This window comes from Dreissena polymorpha, chromosome 2 (genome assembly GCF_020536995.1).
Source record: "Dreissena polymorpha isolate Duluth1 chromosome 2, UMN_Dpol_1.0, whole genome shotgun sequence".
Lineage (NCBI taxonomy): Eukaryota > Metazoa > Mollusca > Bivalvia > Myida > Dreissenidae > Dreissena > Dreissena polymorpha.
Window position 1 is genome coordinate 153301592 of NC_068356.1, and position 20326 is coordinate 153321917.

Sequence of the window (20326 nt, forward strand, 5' to 3'; positions counted from 1 at the left end):
TGAAATACTGTAATAGTGTAATAGTTAGCCGTTAGTTATGAAAAGTCTTCAAAATGTATAGGGTATGTGGACAGGACACGATCAAATAAATTTGATGACAAACATCTTCAACCAACGTGACTTACTCATTCTTTCTGAAGATGGTTTTAATGACCTTGTAATTCGAGGTAAGTTTCATGACAATCCGACGAAAGATAAATGGGATAAGAAGTGAACAAGACATTGTTACGGACAGACTGACTGATGAAGTGACGGATAATATTTCTATAAACTCTTCCTATTTGCGGCGTAAGTACCGTGCTTGAGCCACACTCTATTAACATAGGTTCTCATTATAAAGACAAGCATTCCACAATCTATTAACTCTTCTTAATTCTTTCCGCTTGAGACTCGTTATGACCTTTATGCCGCTACGTGCTCCTTAATTAATATGTATCAAGGCAGTTTTCATGCTGAATAAGTCACGTCTATCACTCGGCGTCATACCGCAGAGGTTTAGTTCTCAATTAGAAGTCCAAGGTTAATACATGAACGTACAACACTTTGTCCAGATTGTAACAATGCCGTTTATTATGCACATTTAAAAAAGCTTAGCACGTATGGCCACCATGAGAAGACGGGCTGATGAAAATATCACTCTTCCCTACCTGGATTCAAATAAGGTATAACACAGCTTTAATTTTAAATATGTCGCGTTTGATACAAAAGTTGAGGTGGCTGGCGTAAGGAAATATGTCTTCTTTAATATAAACGTTTTTTTAATACATTTTTTGGCTTATTTGTACTTTCACTTTTGATGCTATAATGGTATCTTTTATAATAATAATAATAATAATAATAATAATAATAATAATAATAATAATAATAATAATAATAATAATAATAATAATAATAATAATAATTATTATTATTATTATAATAATAATAATCTTGATGGCAACTTGTCATTTATTCACATACCTTCGCAATCTTTTATAATGTTATGTTCATTTCAGACATCTCAGGTTAGAGATTCGACTTATTTAACGTGAAAATGTTACACAACATGATTTGCTTGACGACTATAAATTTCTATGGTATTTCAAAGAAGAGGTTCACAACCAAGAACGTGTATATATATGTACTATAATGTATGTGTGTATAATGAGCCGGTCTTTTTCAAACAGTTAAAAAAAATAACCAATTAAAATGATAATTAAGACTGTTCCGGAGAATACACCTTCCCTAAAATAACCGATGTCTAGTAGACAATCAGTTTTAGCCTGCAATTTAAAATTACTAGTTCACTCGGTATTATATATTGACTGGATAAGTACGAAAAATACCTGCTGTTAAATCGAAATGCTGAATACATTTCGGCCACAAATGAATTGACTGAGGCAAGTATACTTTACGATAAGCATTCGCGAACAAGCATTTGTATTGGAAACACTTAACACGTAACACGCCCATGGCCATATTACTAAAACTGAAAGCACATGCCCTTAGGCAGTTAAATATAAAAATATTAAAAGCAACGTGTAATTTACATAGTAAGTACTATTATTATTCAATGTTGACATTAAAGAAAGGATTTTTGCTGATACGCACAAAATACGGTTTCAGCGAACAAGAGGTAATTGAGCAGAAAAGACGAGAACTCTACCCGTCCGGGCGTCACTTAAAAAGTCGAAAAAAACGGGTCTTTTAAGTCCGTGAAAACTCTTTGTTTTAAACAATATTTACTAACTTATTCGTAAACACATGCACGCAGTACAATACAAACATAATTGCTTATATTGCTTAACATGAATAATAAAACGTGGAATTTAACGGAAGTAAGACACTAGCTCGAGGCTTTTGTTTTCTCGCTCATCTGTAATTTGGAGTTGCTGCTCATATTCTGTTAACTACTGAACGTGTTAATACAATGTAAAGCAATTTTAAACTTGAAACGTTAATATAAGATAAATACGATATAGGATTAGAAACATGATATACGTTATTATACGTCAATAGTTACAGAATAAGGTAGATCAAACTTAACATCCATCAGATTCAATTTATGAAACGCTCAACGAGGTTAGAAGACGATAAAAGTAGCAGAAATTCAGAACTAAAAAAGTTCACAAATGACAAGAAGCAGTTGCGGACCAGAACATTGTTAGCGAAATAGCGTATGTTCTTGATATGTTATAACCTTAAACATATTACTATATCGGACGAAAGACTGAGCGTGCTCGGAACATAAGGAATTTGCATATTATTATCCGTCTTTTGCTCCGATAAGTAGAAGTTGCAATGTAAACGAGACAGAATTTGAAACAGAAAATTTTTCTGCAAAAACTTTGGCAAGTGAAAAACAAATGAATTAAGGTCAATAAGCCGCTAATTCACCCACGCTCGAACGGATCATTGTTCACTGATATGGTGTTGAGCATGACTTAAGTAGAATTTGGTCAGCTTTCGTTTTGTTCTCCGATTTTTAAGGTTTCTAAAGCCGTTGCGCTATGTACATTTTGCAGTGATTTTAATGTGTGTCGTTACGACTAATCAAACCTGCTTCTTGTTTTGGGTATTGTCAAGTTTACCAAGATCTTGTTTAGTTATATTAACACAGACTATATAGGTGTATTGGAGCATTGGTCTGATAAATTTGGTGCATATAGATAGACGGGGGTTTCGAGGGAAACTTAAAATGACGAATAAGATTATTATGCATCATGTTTTCGTCGCACTAATTCTAAATGCACGAAAGTCCAAAAAAGTGATTTTGAGAAAATCGCTTCTAAAGTTTTGAAATAACAAACCATGTATTATAAAACAAGATATCTTTATAAAATTTCGACAGGTGGTTGAGATGTGTGCAATCAATCAATTTGCAAAATTTAAAGGCAATTGCTTTTAAAATAAAAAAAAGTTATATTAATTTATAATTTTTGTTAATCTGTCGATTTGTGCAATGTTTGACATTCGCGACTTTCAAATTTAGGCGACGTATAATTGGCTGAATCCTACACAAAGACCTTCGCGACTTTAGAATACAAATGAATAGCAAATTGTCACGTTTCGCCAATGTTGAGGGGTCAATAGTGCCTTAGTAGAAAAAGGTACACATATGCCGTTTGTTGCATCGTGTAGAGCTCGTCAAGCCCGGCAAAATGATACCAAATATGCCATTTTTGCAATTTTTGACATTCGCGACTTTAGAATTAAGGCGATATCAATGTGTTTTTAATTGATTCAATAAGGTCATGTGAGGAACATGAGTAAGAAAAGTTCAGACCTATTTTTTATAACGAAACCTCATTGATGTGGCAGTCGTTGAGAGGGAAAGTGGGAATGGGTCAGGCGTTTTTTTTTCTAGATATTACCATTGACTCGGTTTCGGATTGTTTTCACAACTTATCAGCTCAGGAATTAAGATGAATGTCCGCATCATTTGGATTATCGACGATTATATAGTGCAGACTAATATGGAAACATAAAACCTGGACCATGGCTATTACGCGCTATATAAGATATATATAAAATAGGGACACTAATAGTGACACTTGAGAAAAACTAACATGACTATAAATAATATTTTGTTTAAATGGACTTGCAAACAGGAAGAAAGTGATCAGCCTGCCAGGCAGTGACCGAGGCAGAAAGCAGACTGAGGCAGAAGGACATTGCTCGAACAACCACTAGTGCAGTCGCCATGGGTTCCCAGGGAGCATGGAAAAAAATGGGCACCACACCAAGGAAGATGACATGGGACCAGATCTGGAAGTATGAGCCTTTGCGAATCAGTTTCTTTCTGCGATCGGTATACGATTTGCTACCCGCACCAGCTAACCTACACAGATGGGGAATACAAGACAGTCGCTCATGTCAACTGTGAAACAAAACTGGAAGCATGGAGCACATACTATCGTCATGCAGCACAGCACTCACGCAAGGCATATATAGATGGCGCCATGACCAAGTACTTCGAGATATGGCAGACATTCTTGAAAAACAGCGAATGAAGAATATAAAACAGACACAGCCAAAAACCATCCACTTCGTCAAAACAGGCCAGCCAGCAACTAAAGGCAAAAGAACAACATCGTCAGTACTGGGCGAAGCTGACAATTGGAATATGGCTGTTGACCTACAGAAGAAGCTTGTCTTTCCAGATGTAATGCAAACCAATCTCAGACCCGACATTGTCATCTGGTCCAACACTACAAAGCACCTGGTGATGATTGAATTGAAAATCATATGGGAAACAAGGTGCGAAGAAGCCTATGAAAGGAAGAAAACCAAGTACTCTGATCTCATGGACCAATGCAGACAACAAGGATGGAGAACCTGGCTGTTTCCTCTTGAAATATGAGCAAGGGGTTTCCCAGCCAATTCACTATGGAAGATGCTGGGCCCTATGGGACTCAACGGCCATGAAAGAAGGACTGATGTGGGCAGACTAGAGCGAACAGCTGAAAGGGCATCCAGTTGGCTATGGTCTCGAAAACAGTAGAGGAGCTGGAAGCCAGTCACTAATACGTAGTTGACTGATCACCACTGCGGACCCACCACCCGGAGAGTGTACCAGGATTAAAGGGTCGAAACACTTGTTGATGTGTGGATCCTGGCTGATGATGTTGGTGACTGATGCAGTGATACCACTGTATTACACACGCAATATAAGCTGCGTTCACTGTTATGTCTCTGGTATAAAGCTCTTCCGTTCATTTCACATTTCCAGTTTGGGTGTGCAGAGTTCATTAGCAGAATCTAATACATATTGGCGGATATTAGTAAGATATTCTAAGTTGGGCAGTCTGACTCTTTGTACGTCGGATTTATTTGTTTTTGTTATTATGTATCAGATAAAGATCAGCTGTTCTTATTGCCTAACTTAGGATTGGACAGTATGGTCACAGAATGAGTAACCTTAAAATGTAACACGTGAGGTATTTCAATCAATACAATCAATATTATTATCATCACAACAATCATAAAAATCAAAGTTTTGCACAAGTTGTCTCTCAAGCAACTTTTTTATTTTTAACAAGCTTAATAAAAATATGCCCAACGTTTCAAGCAAATAAAATATTCATTAATAATATGTCATGGAAAAAAATCCAATATGATCTTACACTTTGGTTTTCTGATGTATATATTAAAATCACAAGTGATCAAATGCGCCTGCCCATGATACGTAATTAAAACCAAAGGCGTTCTTTATTGTCAATGTGTAGGTCATGGTCGTTGGATCGTTTGGTCAGTCTCTTCGAGACGGAGTATGTTTTAAGTTTTTAAGTTCTGATTATAGAATGTATTTCTAAGTGGGGAACTTCCGCACTTTGTAGTGGACGATTTTAAAATAAAACCGTACATGCATCAGTTGAGAAACATCTTAAACAAGACGAGGTACATGTACCAAGAAAACTCTTGGGTCAATGATTTTATGGACCTCATCTTCTCTTAGAAAAAGGTTCTTCATTAAACAAACTAACTAAAAAATATATTTTTAAGGTCTTTCGATTTTATAGTGAGGGAACAATCACAAACCTACCATCATCCTGTAAAACCCTATGTCAGTATATATTATATAATTCTCTAATAGAAAAATATAATTTGATAAGGAAACGATTTGAACGCTCAACCCTCAATAAGAGGACTAGTGAAAGGATGAAAATTCAGAAGAAACTTAAATTAAGAAGAGTTTTGATTACAAATAAAACGTCAAAACTTCGATAGCAGTGGCCGTTGTGAAGGAGTACCAGCAGATCTGTGATTGCCCATACACTCCAACGTATAGAGCTCTATGCGCGGAATCTAGTCTTAAGTTGAATTGCAGATAATTTTATGTCCGATTCCACGAACTTAAAAAGGCGCCGTAATGTCCTCTTATCGGCGTGCCTTATTGTATGTGAATAACTTCCGACCTGAATGTCTCTGAATTTATTAGGCAGATAAAATATATAGATTTAATTTCTTTTTTATACAGATTAAATGCTAGTCAAGTTGAAAATAACTTTTGATCGTTAAACACGCTTCATAATCAAATTAAAAATGGAAGCGCTGCATGTGTTAACAAAATATACAGTCCAACCTGCCAATAAAGACCACTCAAGGGATTTGGTCGTTGTGGTCTTTATTCACATGTGGTCTTTATTAGTAGGGTCAATTGAAACTTTGCAAAATATGCTAGTAGGCTTTTACCAGGTACTTTATCTACGTATGTGCTCTATTGTTTAAATAGGGGGATACTAATGCATGTATAATGTAATAAAGGATTGAAAACACAGTTTTGTTTTTATATTTACATGTATTTTTTCAATTTCCAAACATAAAAGAATAAGATATCAGACAGATAATCAACACACCAGTAGTAACAACAAAACACAATAACCACCTTAACGCGTTCATCCAACGTCAAGAACTTATGCTTGGATGCCATAATGGTTAAATTTAACTGACCATTTGCTTTTCTATAATTTAGGCACGTCTTATCACGGAGAAATTTAAGAAAGGAATGAATATCAAAATGTATGTGTGCAATTGGCACAGTAATTGAAACGAAACCGTAAATTTCCTTAATGAGTTGATGTAAGCCCCAAACTTTTCTAGGACATTTTTCGGCAATTAGTACCTTAATCGATAGCCACTAAAATAAAAGGGAAACTTCTTACAATTTCGACAAACTGTTAAATGCATAACGAAAGCAGTCGGCTACCAATTAGCATGTGTGTTAACTAAACAAAAAAACTGCTATCGTGTTAAGTAAATTGTCAATTGCCAATATCTCCATAGCGACCGACGAGTGCACTGGTGTTTATCACGTGACTATCACAGCATCATGGTGGCCATTGTTTTATTGACAGTTGTTAAATCGGGGTGTTATTTATATACAACTGGAAAGCACTTTATATTGAAATGAAAGCAAGGTTGACGATTTGCACTGCAATAATGGGTATGTAATACTACACAGCCATTTTAACACCAGAACTATCGAATAATTGTATATTGCCGATATATCAAAGCTAATTTGAAGATACATATATCAATACATCTGTCATATTTGACATGAACATTGCGATTGATCACTTAATATCGCAACTGTTTACAAATTGTACAGTGGAACCCCTCTAAACCGGACAACCTCGGGACAGAGAGGAAATTCCGGTTAAGAAAGGGTTCCGGTTTAGAGAGGACGTTGACTATCTAACTTTCAGAAAGTCAATGACAAAGCTTAATGTGGAAGGAAGTTCGGACATTTTTATTCTTTGTTATCTTAATTACCAATTTGAAAATCTTAATGAATATCTTAATGCAACTGCTTCAATAACTCTGCAAATCACCATTTTATATGACACTAAATTAGCAATTGTAATAAACAACACAATATTAAATAGCATTAACGATTATTAACATTTAGCACGGTTTCCTACATCAAAAACAAAACACACTAAAGAAAGAACTCTATGTTTGTTAACAGTAATTATAATCAGTATTATCACCTCTATTGATCCATATGTACATCACATGACAAGAACCTTTAAATTGTTTTGCGATTTTTACAGTTTGTAATTTTTTCGACCACCTTCATTAATTTCACGCGTCTTTAATCCGCTATTCACAATTTTTTGACACTGGGTCTAAGGTGCAATAAACCGGCCCTGAGCGGTTAAGAGAACAGAACAGAACAGAACAACTCTTTATTTTCACCCAAGTATACAAGGTATACAATAAGGGCAACATGACAAAAACAGGTTTTAACAATATTATCCGGTTCAAGTTGATCAGCTATAGCATGCATAATGTAAACATATAATACAATACTATAATACACAATACAAAGGGAAACTATTAAATGGAGTGTTCAAACACAATCATTTTTAACTAGTTCGTTAGGAGGGGGGGAGTGGATATGTCTTTACATGTATATACACAATAGTTATATATCGAGATGACATATCCGGCAGACAATGATGAAAACAGAAAATGGGAAGTCTTTTTTAGGTAATGGGCTTTATAAGTAGATTTAATTCAATGTCAATCACTAGTAGTCGTAGTCAGGTGTAACCTGAGTTTATTTTTCGAGAGAGAGAGAAAAGTCCACAGTTGCGATATTTGAATAATATGTACACTATACATAATAAACAATTAACATACAAAGAGCAATGCAATACAACACAGATTTTATACTGTATATTGTCGGGAGGCATATTAGCAAAATAACATTTGCTGTGAGTAGCAATTAACACCGACATTTATGGATAGCTTTCATTTTATTTACATTAGCTATTTGTATTATGTACATCTTTATCCGATGTTGGCAAACATACAGTTTGATTATAAGAAAAACAGGATAACTTAGATACAGCCGCAAAAACATAAACATAGAAATGCAGTATAGTAGCGTTTAGCCCGTTCCGGGAATAATTGATTTGTTCGTTCGCGCTTTAGAGTAACGAGTGCAAAAAAAGAACACCTAAAGACGAACTCGTGACAGCAATTATCGGATAAAAATTAAGCTAAAGGATGGAACGTACCGTTAAAGCGCCAGGTAAGCAGGTAATTTATTTATTAAATAAGCTTAGTAAGTAAATTGGTGTACGGTATCATTTAATACTCGACTATTTAACTGTCTTTGTTAAGCAGAAAAAGAAATTATCTCCCTTGAAGTTGACATAAAACAATGAAATAAATAAACGATAAAGAATCCGTTACTGGAGAAGCAATACGGAACAACAATAAACATATAATACATTGATTATGGTTGTCATTTGTCAACTTGGGAAGATCAGGAGGCATTGGGTTGGACATATAATGCGACAAGAATACATGTATGATAGGGTTTACAGTCAAAACGGCCCCAGTCAAAACGGCCCCTAGTCAAAAATAGTCAAAACGGCCCCACTTTTGTCAAAACGGCCCCAAAGACAGTTTTTAAGTTGGTCAAAACGGCCCCATTGTGTAACAAAGAACTTTGTTCAATATAGTATTTATTTGAAGATATGCATGTTGAATAATCAAACATAACAATTGTTGTTAAAAATAAGCAATATCAAATAGTTTATAATAATTGTCAAGATAGAATGAAAAATGAGATATATAAGTAAGATTTCTTTGAAAAAATGAGTTAATTCTATTTGTATCAAGTACATTCTAACATAACAATTGACAAAAAAGATATTTATGAGTAAGAATATTAGTATTTTTTATAGTAAAACATAATAATTATCAAATAGTTTCTAATAGTTGTCAAACATTATAATTGACAAGAAAGAAAAAAAGAGATATATAAGTATGATTTCTGTGAAAACAATGTTCTATTCGTATCACTTATATTCTAACCGTTGTCGAACATAATTATTGACAAGAAATAACGAAAATGTTTCACACTAGCAATATTCTAACAGTTGTCGAACATAATTATTGACAAGAAATAACGAAAATGTTTCACACTAGCAACACTGTAAAACAATCGCACAAACGCCCAGCTTAATCAATATCTTGATTGATTTCAGACATGAATAAGTCCATCACTCATTCAGTTCAACTTCCTCTAGTCTCTTGTGTACCACTGGTCTGTAGAATGTACTGCATCTCTTCAAGAGGCCACTCGTGGACAGCGTCCCGGCCCTGTATCTGAAATAACAAAATTAAAACCATGATACATTTTGTTAAACCATACTTGAAAGAATTAGTTACAAAGATATAAGAATTTTTTTTAAAGAACGAAATTACGCTAATTGAAATACTTTTAAGTGTACCAAACTTAAAAAAAAATACATCAAGAACATTTTATTTTGATATCTTCTACTTACTCTTCCAAGCAGCAAACAACTTGGCCTGAATCGACCGACTGGCTTTCCGCTGGATCCTCTGCAGCTGCTGCTCATTGACAAGCGCAATCATGCTCTCTACTTCCATCTCCTCTTCGTGGATGGTTCGGATGAGGGTATAGAGTGATGGAGCGCAGCCAGTCCGACGATTCAGGCGTCTGTGCCAACCTAAAAATATATAACAGTTAATGAGATTATGAGCATAATGTGTCCATACGTAATCATACTTATAATTATAATAATAATAATGATGATAATAATAATAATAATAATAATAATAATATTAATAATGATAATAATAATAATAATATTATTATTATTATTATTATTATTATTATTTTTAATAATAATATGTAAAATAAAGAAAAAAATTACCTTCCACGTCATTGTTGGTTCGCACCGTCTGTCCATATACGGACCAGGACTCGACTGGCCACACCGTTGAGTTTATCCATGTGTTGGACATGTACTCTAACAATGGGGTGATGTGCGGCGCCGTGTTCAGTCCGCTCATCATGTCGAATGTCGGACGAATGTTTTCCGCTGGTAGTAGCGGCAGGCAGAGCATCTGTATAATAAGCGTATCATTCATTTTATCGGACGCGAACTATATTACTACAGCGTTTGAAATTTCACATAATCTCCACATAATAATAATTGGAAGAACATGATTTCAACCACTTTAATTAAAATGATAACCTATCTGTAATGCTGTCGACTGGTGTACAGGTGTGAAACAGTCTCTGCATATGAAGTGCAACGGCTCTCCCTTACATGCTCGTTTGTATTCGGCCTGGGAAACACCTGTTCATAAAATAAATGACATGTCACTATTCTGCTGAAATCTTAAAATCTTGGGAAAAGATTCAGGAAAAAAATGTGTACACATTATATGGCGAATTAGGACGGTAACTCTTATCTGTCATACGAAAATTGCACATATTTAAATATTTGTTAAAAATAATATCATGCACAAATGAGTCTTTCTCTTAAGTAAATGTTTTTCATTAAGCACCCTTCATGGAAAACGTCAAAATACTCGCTACGGAGACCTTAAATGCCGTCGAAAAAGAACAATAAGACTTTAAATCTATATCATTTGGTCTCGCTGAATTCGAATCCGGTGCTACTTTCCGTTACCCCTTACCAGTTAAAGGTACAATATATTTAAATATATTTTATTATTACAAACAATACTGATACAATGAAATAATTAATTCGTCAAGACTAGATACATATTGCCGCATCAAGAATACGTTTAATACAGAACACTATCTGGACATTTTAAACTCTGTAAGCTGAATGTCGTAGAAAGTGAATATCATTTCTTATTAATATGCACAATTTACAAAGATATACGAAAACATATTAACATTTTTTTTAATAATACATAAACCGTCCATTATTTAAAGTCTCGTTTAAAAGTATTTGTAAATTTTGGCAAAAAAAGTTATAATCAATATGTAAATGTTTTTCATTAAGCACCCTTTATGGAAAACGTAGATACATATTACCGCATCAAGAATACATTTACTACAGAATACTTTAATTAAATATTGTCAAATGAACGTCGTAATAAATGAATATTATTTGTTATTAATTACGCTCAATATACATAGATCTAAAAATCAACTGATATAATTGATATTCGCTTACCTGAATTGCATGTTCGGTGTTTCCATCTCTCACAAAGGTCGCATGAAATTCCCTGTTGACGCGGTCGAACTGATAAATCACACTCAATACACTTATCCTCCATTGCACAATTATACAATCAAATATATCCGTATAGAAACAAATAGATTATAATAATGAACTACATGCTCTTTCGCCGATATTTATATGATAGGGAAATAATTGATTGAAAGAATATTATTAACACTTATGCAGATTATGCTCAACAGTTTGCTTTAAACAATACATCTAAAGCACCTTTAATTCCTTTTTAGTTAACTTTAATTACGACTTCAAATAGGATCACAAGTGATCAATAACCTTTTGATTGTGATAAAACTGTGATATAATTATAGTATATTTACAAATAGACTAATTTCCCAAAGATCCATTTATGTCATAATTAACTTACGCTCATTCTCGCCGGCAAACAAATTATTTTCAATTAAGAACCGACGCAATCAGTTATTTGTGAGATATTTAAGCAATTTAGAATTATTATATAATAAGGCACAATCAATATTTGTATGATAAGTTTGTATGTACGTAAAATAAACTACATCCTTTATAAAGTTGTTATTGCAGACTTAACTAAGAAAATAACAGAAGTAGATTTCATATATATTTTTTCTTCTGATTTTCGATTTCGTTTGACTATCTGTGGGGCCGTTTTGACTAAATGTGAGGCCGTTTTGACTAAATGTGGGGCCGTTTTGACTAAATGCGGGGCCGTTTTGACCAAATGTGGGGCCGTTTTGACCAACTTAAAAACTGTCATTGGGGCCGTTTTGACCAAAGTGGGGCCGTTTTGACCAAATTTGGGGCTGTTTTGACCAATTTTTCTGTCATTTTGCCTAGGGGCCGTTTTGACTGGGGCCGTTTGACTAGCTCCCGTATGATAGTAATGGGATGAAATGGTAGTGGAGTGGTGTGACATTACTGTTGTTTAAAACTTTGAAGGAGTATGTTTAAGAATTTGCACACTTCTTTAAGTTGTGTTGTTGAAGTTGTTGATAGAACTGTTTTAAGAGTAAGGTTTGAAATTGGTGTGTTGAATACACTTAAATACTGTTCTCTTTGTGTTTGAAGGTAGGGACAAAATAAAATGTAGTGTTCTTCACTTCCAACCTGGTCATTTGTACATTTTGTGCATTTTCTTTCAGCGTATGGGGTGCCATCGTATCTACCTGTTTCGACTGGGAGGTTATGGTTAGCTGTTCTGATTTTGAACAGGCTACTTCGCTCCCGCTGAGGCAAAAGTGTAAGGTATTTTTCCAGTTCAATGTTCTCTTTGGATATTCTATATGTTCTGGTTTTGTTTGAGGTAGTGAGACTGTTTTGCCATGTAGCTTTATATTGCTCTATTAATTTGTTTTTAATGATTTTATTTGTTTTTATAGTAGTATTCAATTGGTGTTGGTTGTGCCATAAGTCTATAAAACCTGTTGAATTGAGAATTTCTTTTATTTTATTTATCCATTTGAAGTTATTGTCAGGGAGAATCATCATATAGGAGGTTTGGGGGATTCCGATAATGACGTCACGTTTGCGCATGCTCAAATTTTGGCCGTCAAGACTGCGGCCATTCTGCTATTGTTTGCATGTGATGAACCGCATCGTGATAAGATTACAATCATATTCGCGACCCTTTTGAAGAACAAAAAATACTCAGAACTTGAAATTCTTTCAGATTAAATTGAATCCAATGAACGAACACAAATAAGGACGAAAACAAACAACAAATTAATTGAATTTATGTAATCAACATATAGAAACTGATTTGAACCTATTTGTCTGTAAAAACTTACGTTGTTACAGATTAACTAAATCCTCTTGATAAATGTAAATGCTTTATTTAATTGTTCACACCAGTTTTGACACTCTTTGTTTCAGCATTTTTAACCCAGTGTTTAATTGCCCCCTTGTTTATCACAAACCGATTATCTCGATATGATCGGATACTGTCCAGACATTTACTAAGAAAACTGTGTGTAATAAACCCAGGGACCTATACTTGTATGACTCTGTATGGAGGCTGTTCATAAACAACATGTGTCTGGTCATTAAACACAATTTATGATACCACCATGTCATCTCTTAGCATATTAAGTCAAAAACTTAACAGTTGCTTTAATAAAATATATAACATATTTAAAAAATAGACATTTGTCCGAAATGGATTAACAGCTAGGAACTATTAAGTATATATATATATATATATATATTAGCCAGTTTAAACATAACAATAAAGTGTTTAATCACTATACATTTAAAATATTTTTCAAATTTACTGCTACACAATTAACGTATTTAACTGGTACCTGCAAATGTAAACTCTGCTATAATGTGTAAAGATCGTGTGTTACTGCAGTATTCGAAACATCATCATGAAAACCAGCAATCGCGTTTGGTCATTATATACGGTCACGGATATAAAATACTTGCGTAAAATAAATTAAATGTGTAGATTTATGGTATCATAAAATGCTAGATTTGTATCGCTCATGATCGCTAGAGAAGAGTTTTCAATATACACGTTCATGCAAAGACAGTTAAATTTTCAAAATATGCAGGTGTAATTTTGGAATGCTTAAATTATTAATATTTTCATTCGACGAAAATTCATTCAATGTAAAGGAAATTAAAACTACATTTCAAGATTGAAAAATAAAATGTATTGAGCTATTTAAGGGCTTTGTTTTATAACTGATTCAATACACCCCTTACACTAAATTTCAATCTCTGATGAAAAATAACACTTTCGCATCCACACCACTTATAATAATATTCAAATTATTATATGTTTTATAATTTTTGAAATATCATTTATTAAAGTCTTACTTAAAAAAGAATACTGGTATTTATTGTTTTGTTTTGTGAAATTGTAAGTAATAAGTCTTCCGACGACCTTTACTCTGGTACAATGTAATATGCCGCGATCGAGAAGTTGACGGCCAATCTATTTTTAGTAACGGAAAACCCCTCTTGTGACGTCACACAAAAACCTCCTATAGTTATATATCTGCGCTGCAAACTTATTTTGTTTCCCGTTTAGTATTCTAGTCCAGAAAGATATCATTTTTGCTTGAATTGTAATTGATATTGGGTACCTTCCAAGCTCTCCGTGTAAGAAAGATATGGGTGTTGAAGTTTTAGCATGTGTGATTTTTCTTAAAAATTTATTGTGGATTCTTTCTAGTATATCAATGTTATCGTATCCAAATATTTCAGATCCATAGGTCAGAATACGGAGCACAGTGTGGTCAAAGAGCTTTATAATGAGGTCGATTGGGAGGCTGGTATTGTTTGCCCTTGTGAAAAGTAAGTGTATGGCTTTGGTTGCTTGTTCTGCTATATGTTTGCGTGCTTTAAGAAATGATCCATTGCTTGAGAAAGTGAGACCAAGATAATGATAGTTGTCTGTTATCTCAATATGTGTATTACCAATGTAAAAATTGAAGTTTTGTAATTGTCTTGCTCCGAATATTATTATTTTAGTTTTGTTATAATTAATATTAAGGTGCCAGTTGTTGCAATATTCATGGAAGGTGTTGAGGCTATTCTGGAAGTCATTTTGGCAATCGGAAAGTAATATAGTGTCATCAGCATAGAGTAAAATAAGGAGTTTAAGCCACAATGTTAGGTCTAAGGGGTCGTTTAACTCTACACCGACAGAACCATTCAGATTTAAAGATGATTGCATATCATTCAGGAACAAAGAAAACAGAAGTGGGGAAAGGTTTTCTCCTTGTCTGACTCCAATTTTTGAAATAAATGTAGGAGAGACAGTGCCATTGTGTGAGATACAGGATTTAATATTACTATACATGCTAAAAATGATGTTAAAAAATTTACCGTTTATTGAGGTTTTTAGAAGCTTGTGCCAGAGGCCTACTCTCCATACCTTATCGAACGCCTGCGAGAAATCAATAAATGCACAATAGAGTTTTTGTTTCCGTTTTTTTAGTATTTCTTAAAGAGTGTAGTGTAAAAATATGGTCGCTGCAAGAATAACCTTTTCTGAATCCTGCTTGGTTTTCATCTAGAAGAATGTTGTTTTCCAAGAATTGAGTTAATCTTTGATTTAGTACAGAGGTGAACAGTTTTCCAAGACAGCTTAATATTGTTATTGGTCGATTGGGATCTTTAGAGTCACCTTTGTTTTTGAAAATTGGGAGCCATGTTTGGGGAATAATTCCAGTATCAATAATACAGTTAAACAGTTTGCAATAAAGGGGTATTAGGATTTCTTTGGTTGATTTAATATATTCATTAAGAATGTTATCTGAAGGGCTTGAGGCTTTAGAGTTTTTTAGGTTATTTATGCATTTAATTATTTCATGTTCAGTGAGTGGCGCGTTTAGGTACATATTTGAGTCATTTGTGGTGTGAATATCATTTTCGAAACGGTCATCATCAATTGTATTTGTATTTATGATCTTGAAGTGCTCGTAGAATTCATCAATGGAGGGTGCCTTATTTAATTTGGTTTTAGGTTTCAATGAGTTCAAAAATTTCCAGTATTTTTTTGGGTTTGTTTCATTTAATGATCTAAGTTTGGAAGAAGTGTTTTCATTATGTTTATTAATGAATATATTCATTGTTCTTTTGTATTGCTTACTTGCATTTTTTAATCTTAATTTGTTCTCATTATTTTTATTTTTTGTATATTCGTCTTTAGCATTATGGTAGTTTTGTCTTGCTTAAAAACATTTTGGTCCGAACCAGGGTTTGTTGTTTGGCCTATTTACTATATGCTTGTTTCTTAATTTTTCAGGGAACGTTTGAAGTGCTGTGTTGTGAAAAATGGACTGTAGTTCGCTGGTTATAAATTCAACTGTTTCCTTGGATTGAGGGTAGGTGTTAAGTTGTGATATTAGATTGTTTATGTCTGCCATATTTATGTTTTGCTTAAAATTGTTTTCCATACCTTGTTTCCAGGCAGGATGATGAAAGGTTGATTAAGTGTCTTGTTTTGGCATTTGGTTGTTCAATATTCTAAAGGTCCATGTAAGAGCGCTGTGTCCATCAGAGAATAAGGGATCTGTTTCAATAATCTCAAATGAGGTAATGTTTGTGAAGCAATCGGCTGTTGCAATGACATAATCAATGACAGACTTATCTCGAAAAGTGAGGGCACCTGAATTTTTATCTGTGTATAGTCTACCATTGAGGAAAAAAATGTTACAGTTTTTACAGATATCGAGCATTCGGAACCCATGCATATTTGTTTTATTGTCTAGGGAAACCATTGTGAGTGGAATTGAAAGATTTTCAAGGATAACACATTTATCAAGTTGTTGTTGAATTCCTTCGTCAATATCAAACAGGTTGTTAAGGTGTGGGTCAGAGCATATAAAATCCTTCATTGAACCTGTTCGAGCATTTGTATCGCCAGCTATGCACACATATTTAAAGTTACTGCATTTGTCATTGATTTCATTTTCCAAAACGTTAAACAAGTCTTCATTAAAAAACCTTGAATTTTCTGGTGGCAAATACAATGCACCTAGTAAGATATCTTCATCTAGATTGAATAAGCTTTTGAATATAGACACCAAGAGTATGTATTGCGAGTTATTTGGGACAGCGTGAACATATTGGCTAATATTGTCTTTTATATATATACCAATGTCTCCTGATTTTCTTCTATAATTTTGCATCCTGTGTTTGGATATTTAATGGAAGCCATTAAGATCAACAATGTCATATTCATCAAGATGTGTTTCTGAAATGCAAAACAAGTCATACATATTTACAAAGTCAATAAATTCAGGGTAATTTAAACGTTTTTTTAGGCCACTTACATTCAGACAACATAATTTTAAGTTTGTTTCTGATTTCAGGTTACGCAGAGCGCCTCTCCCCCCTTGGGCCTATTTGTGAGAGTTCGAGGGATTTGCAAAGCTCGTGTTCAGGGGATCCAAATGAACATCGTTTTCATTAGTGTTTGTGTGAGCAGTTTGGAGAGTTCTGGAATTAACACCTGCTGCAGATCGATCAGTGTTTGTTTGGGTGTTTGTTGACTTTGATGTCCATGGGCGCTGGAAAGCGGATTCCCCCGAGGCAGACGATCTTTGGTTTATCGGGGCTTGTGTGCGTCTTCTTGCTGGAGCAGGAGATTCAGATTGAGGACGCCTGGAAATGTGTGTATGTCCATTTGACGAGGAGGTTATTTTGTTGGTGTGGGTTTCCTGGACTGTTGGATTTTAGAGCTGCAACGATTCACCAACAGCTCGATTCGATTTCGATTTCAGACACTCCGATACCGATTTTTTCGATTCGATTCATCTTCAAACCTAGTTTTATCATATACTAGTATTCACTCTTATGCCTCAACATTAAAATTTCTGTTCAAATGTGATTTCAATAAAACACATACAAAAGAAAAGCAAATTAGGAATTTTAATATAAAAACTTCTGACTAGAAGATTGTGTTGATTACACAATAATATAACAAATAAATAAATAATCATAAGAACTAATCTGGAATCAGTTGAATGGTAGTACTATCACTATTATACTTTTACCCAAAACCGCTATAAGCATGTCTACCATTGTGACATGACAGCATAACCTGTTACTTGTAGGACAAATCTCATTCTCTAATAAACTTAACAAAATTCCAACAGAAATAGAACTACTGTTCTGGCTCGCGACTTCAGTAGTTGCACTTGTGCGACCTCTTAGTCTTGCTAAATCAACGTTATGTTTGCGTTTGACATGTTGCATTAGATTAGTTGTTGAGTCGGACTTTGCGTACGCAACATCCGTGAAGCACAGTTTACACTTTGCTTTATCGGTAGGGCTACCATCCCGAAACCCAAAATACTGCCACACTTTTGATATTAGCTTCTTAGGCGCATCTGATAATTTCAATTTGTCGGCAACAACTTGTTCAGCCATTTTGACGCTTTTTCCGAAAGTAGACCGTAACGCGCTTATTGATTGGATGACTAAAGTAATAATCAACCAATCGCGCGGATCGTAATTACAGGTAAAGATAAAACCTTCACCTTCCCGTATCAATAGTCAGAATACATCGTGCTTTACGTATCTATGTATATATATGTATATATGTTAAAGAATCGATTCGAATTTGGAAGGTTTGGTATCGTAATCGAATCGAAGCATTTCGAATCGATTTTCGATGAATCGGATCGAATCGTTGCAGCTCTATTGGATTTGGGGCTCCTTCATAGTGCTCTATGGACTGTGTATTGTGGATTTGACTGTGCTGCGTGACTTGTGGAGTGGGCACCTCATCGCCAGAAGCGGACTTATGGTTCCCTTCAAATTGTCGGGATTTTGAACTAAGTGATTTTGGACTATAGTTGCTGTTTGGAGAATAGTTGTGCTGCGTGGCATGTGGAATGGACGTCTCAACGCCATAAACGGATTTGTAAACTTCGTATCGGTGGGGTTTCAAACTAAGTGATTGGTGACTATAGCTGCCGTTTGGAGAATGGTGGGCATTGGTCGTGATTCTGTCGCCATTTAGGACTTGGCTCCAATCAGGGAACATGTCTGCCACGACACGACCATCTGCCACTATCTTTGCTGGGAAGACAATGCTTATTTTGCTCTTTGGATGCATACCACGGAGTCTTTTGAGCTCTGGCCACAGAGTTTTGCGAGCATTTACAATCTCTTTTGGGAAGTCTCTATTTATGTGAAAATTTGTATTTCTTAATTTATTTGCATTTGCCAATATAAGCTCTGTGTCTCTAAAGTCAAGGAAATAAACAATGATAGCTCTTGTAGAATTTGAGCGGAATCTACCTAGCCTGTGTGCTCTAGGGATTGCAGGGCATGGGTCAATTTGGAGTTTGTCTTTCAGGAACCTGGCAATTAAAGAATGGCAGTCTTCACCTTTCATTTCATCTATGCCACCTATAATTAGGTTATTTCTCCGGCTTCTTGCTTCTAAATCAATTGACTTATATTCGGTCTCACATCATGTTGGTATACTGAATTTTCTATAGATTTTACTTGGTTGTGTAAGCTCAGACAGTCATCAACTTTCTGTTCAATACTGCTCATCCGTGCAAACATTACACACAGTTTATCATCAGTATTTAGGCTTCCATATTCATGTTGTGATATTGAATGCTTCTCACCTTGAGTACTTTGACTGCCCGTGTTTACTCGTGCCCGTTTTCTTGAGTCGGCCATTCCTTTGTTTGCTAGAACGTTAAACTGGTGTTCTGTCACAAACACGTCATACTCACTGTTATTGTACAAGTTTTTATTGCTTGAATGATCCTTTGTTGCACATCTTATTTATTGCTATTAAAATATTATAAAACGTTTGTCTTGGTTGTATATGTTTTTAATTTAATTTTTTTCACAGCAGAGAAAAAAATGTCGACCATCTTGACCGGAAGTACTGGAAGCCATGTAAGAGAGGTACAATTACGTATGGAATGACCCAATATTGATCAAAAGAATGACCGGTATTCGGAAGTGAGGGGATTCCGGTCTTGAGGAGATATTTTACGCATGGTTTTATAGCGAAAAAAAATGGGACCGGATAATTTGTCCGGTTTAGAGAGGATTCCGGTATAGAGAGCAGAGGTGTCAATTTTCAGGATTATTCCTGAATTCAGGATTTAAGCCCTCAAGGAAAATTTTTGATATTGATATAAAACAGAGGATTCTTTTGGTTATTTTAAGCATTCTTGTCACAAAATGTCATCTTCAACACAAATTATTGACCTTTGGCATTTTGTTTACAAAGTAAAGATAATTTAATTAATAATTAAAACTCTTTTGACTCTGTCCCCCAAATTCTAGGGTGATTTTCAGGATTTAAGATTTAGGCCAATTGACACCCCTGGTCAGAGGAT

At 34.6% G+C, this 20326-nt stretch overlaps 1 long non-coding RNA gene across 1 annotated transcript; it reads left to right on the forward strand.

Moving 5' to 3' along the window:
• The first annotated feature begins 8429 nt into the window (after positions 1–8429).
• Positions 8430–19684, forward strand: LOC127870487 (uncharacterized). The gene is made up of 5 exons (XR_008044845.1): positions 8430–8521; positions 12641–12738; positions 14709–14798; positions 16255–16333; positions 17324–19684. It is a non-coding gene; the product is annotated as an uncharacterized LOC127870487 (long non-coding RNA).
• The last annotated feature ends 642 nt before the right edge of the window (positions 19685–20326 follow it).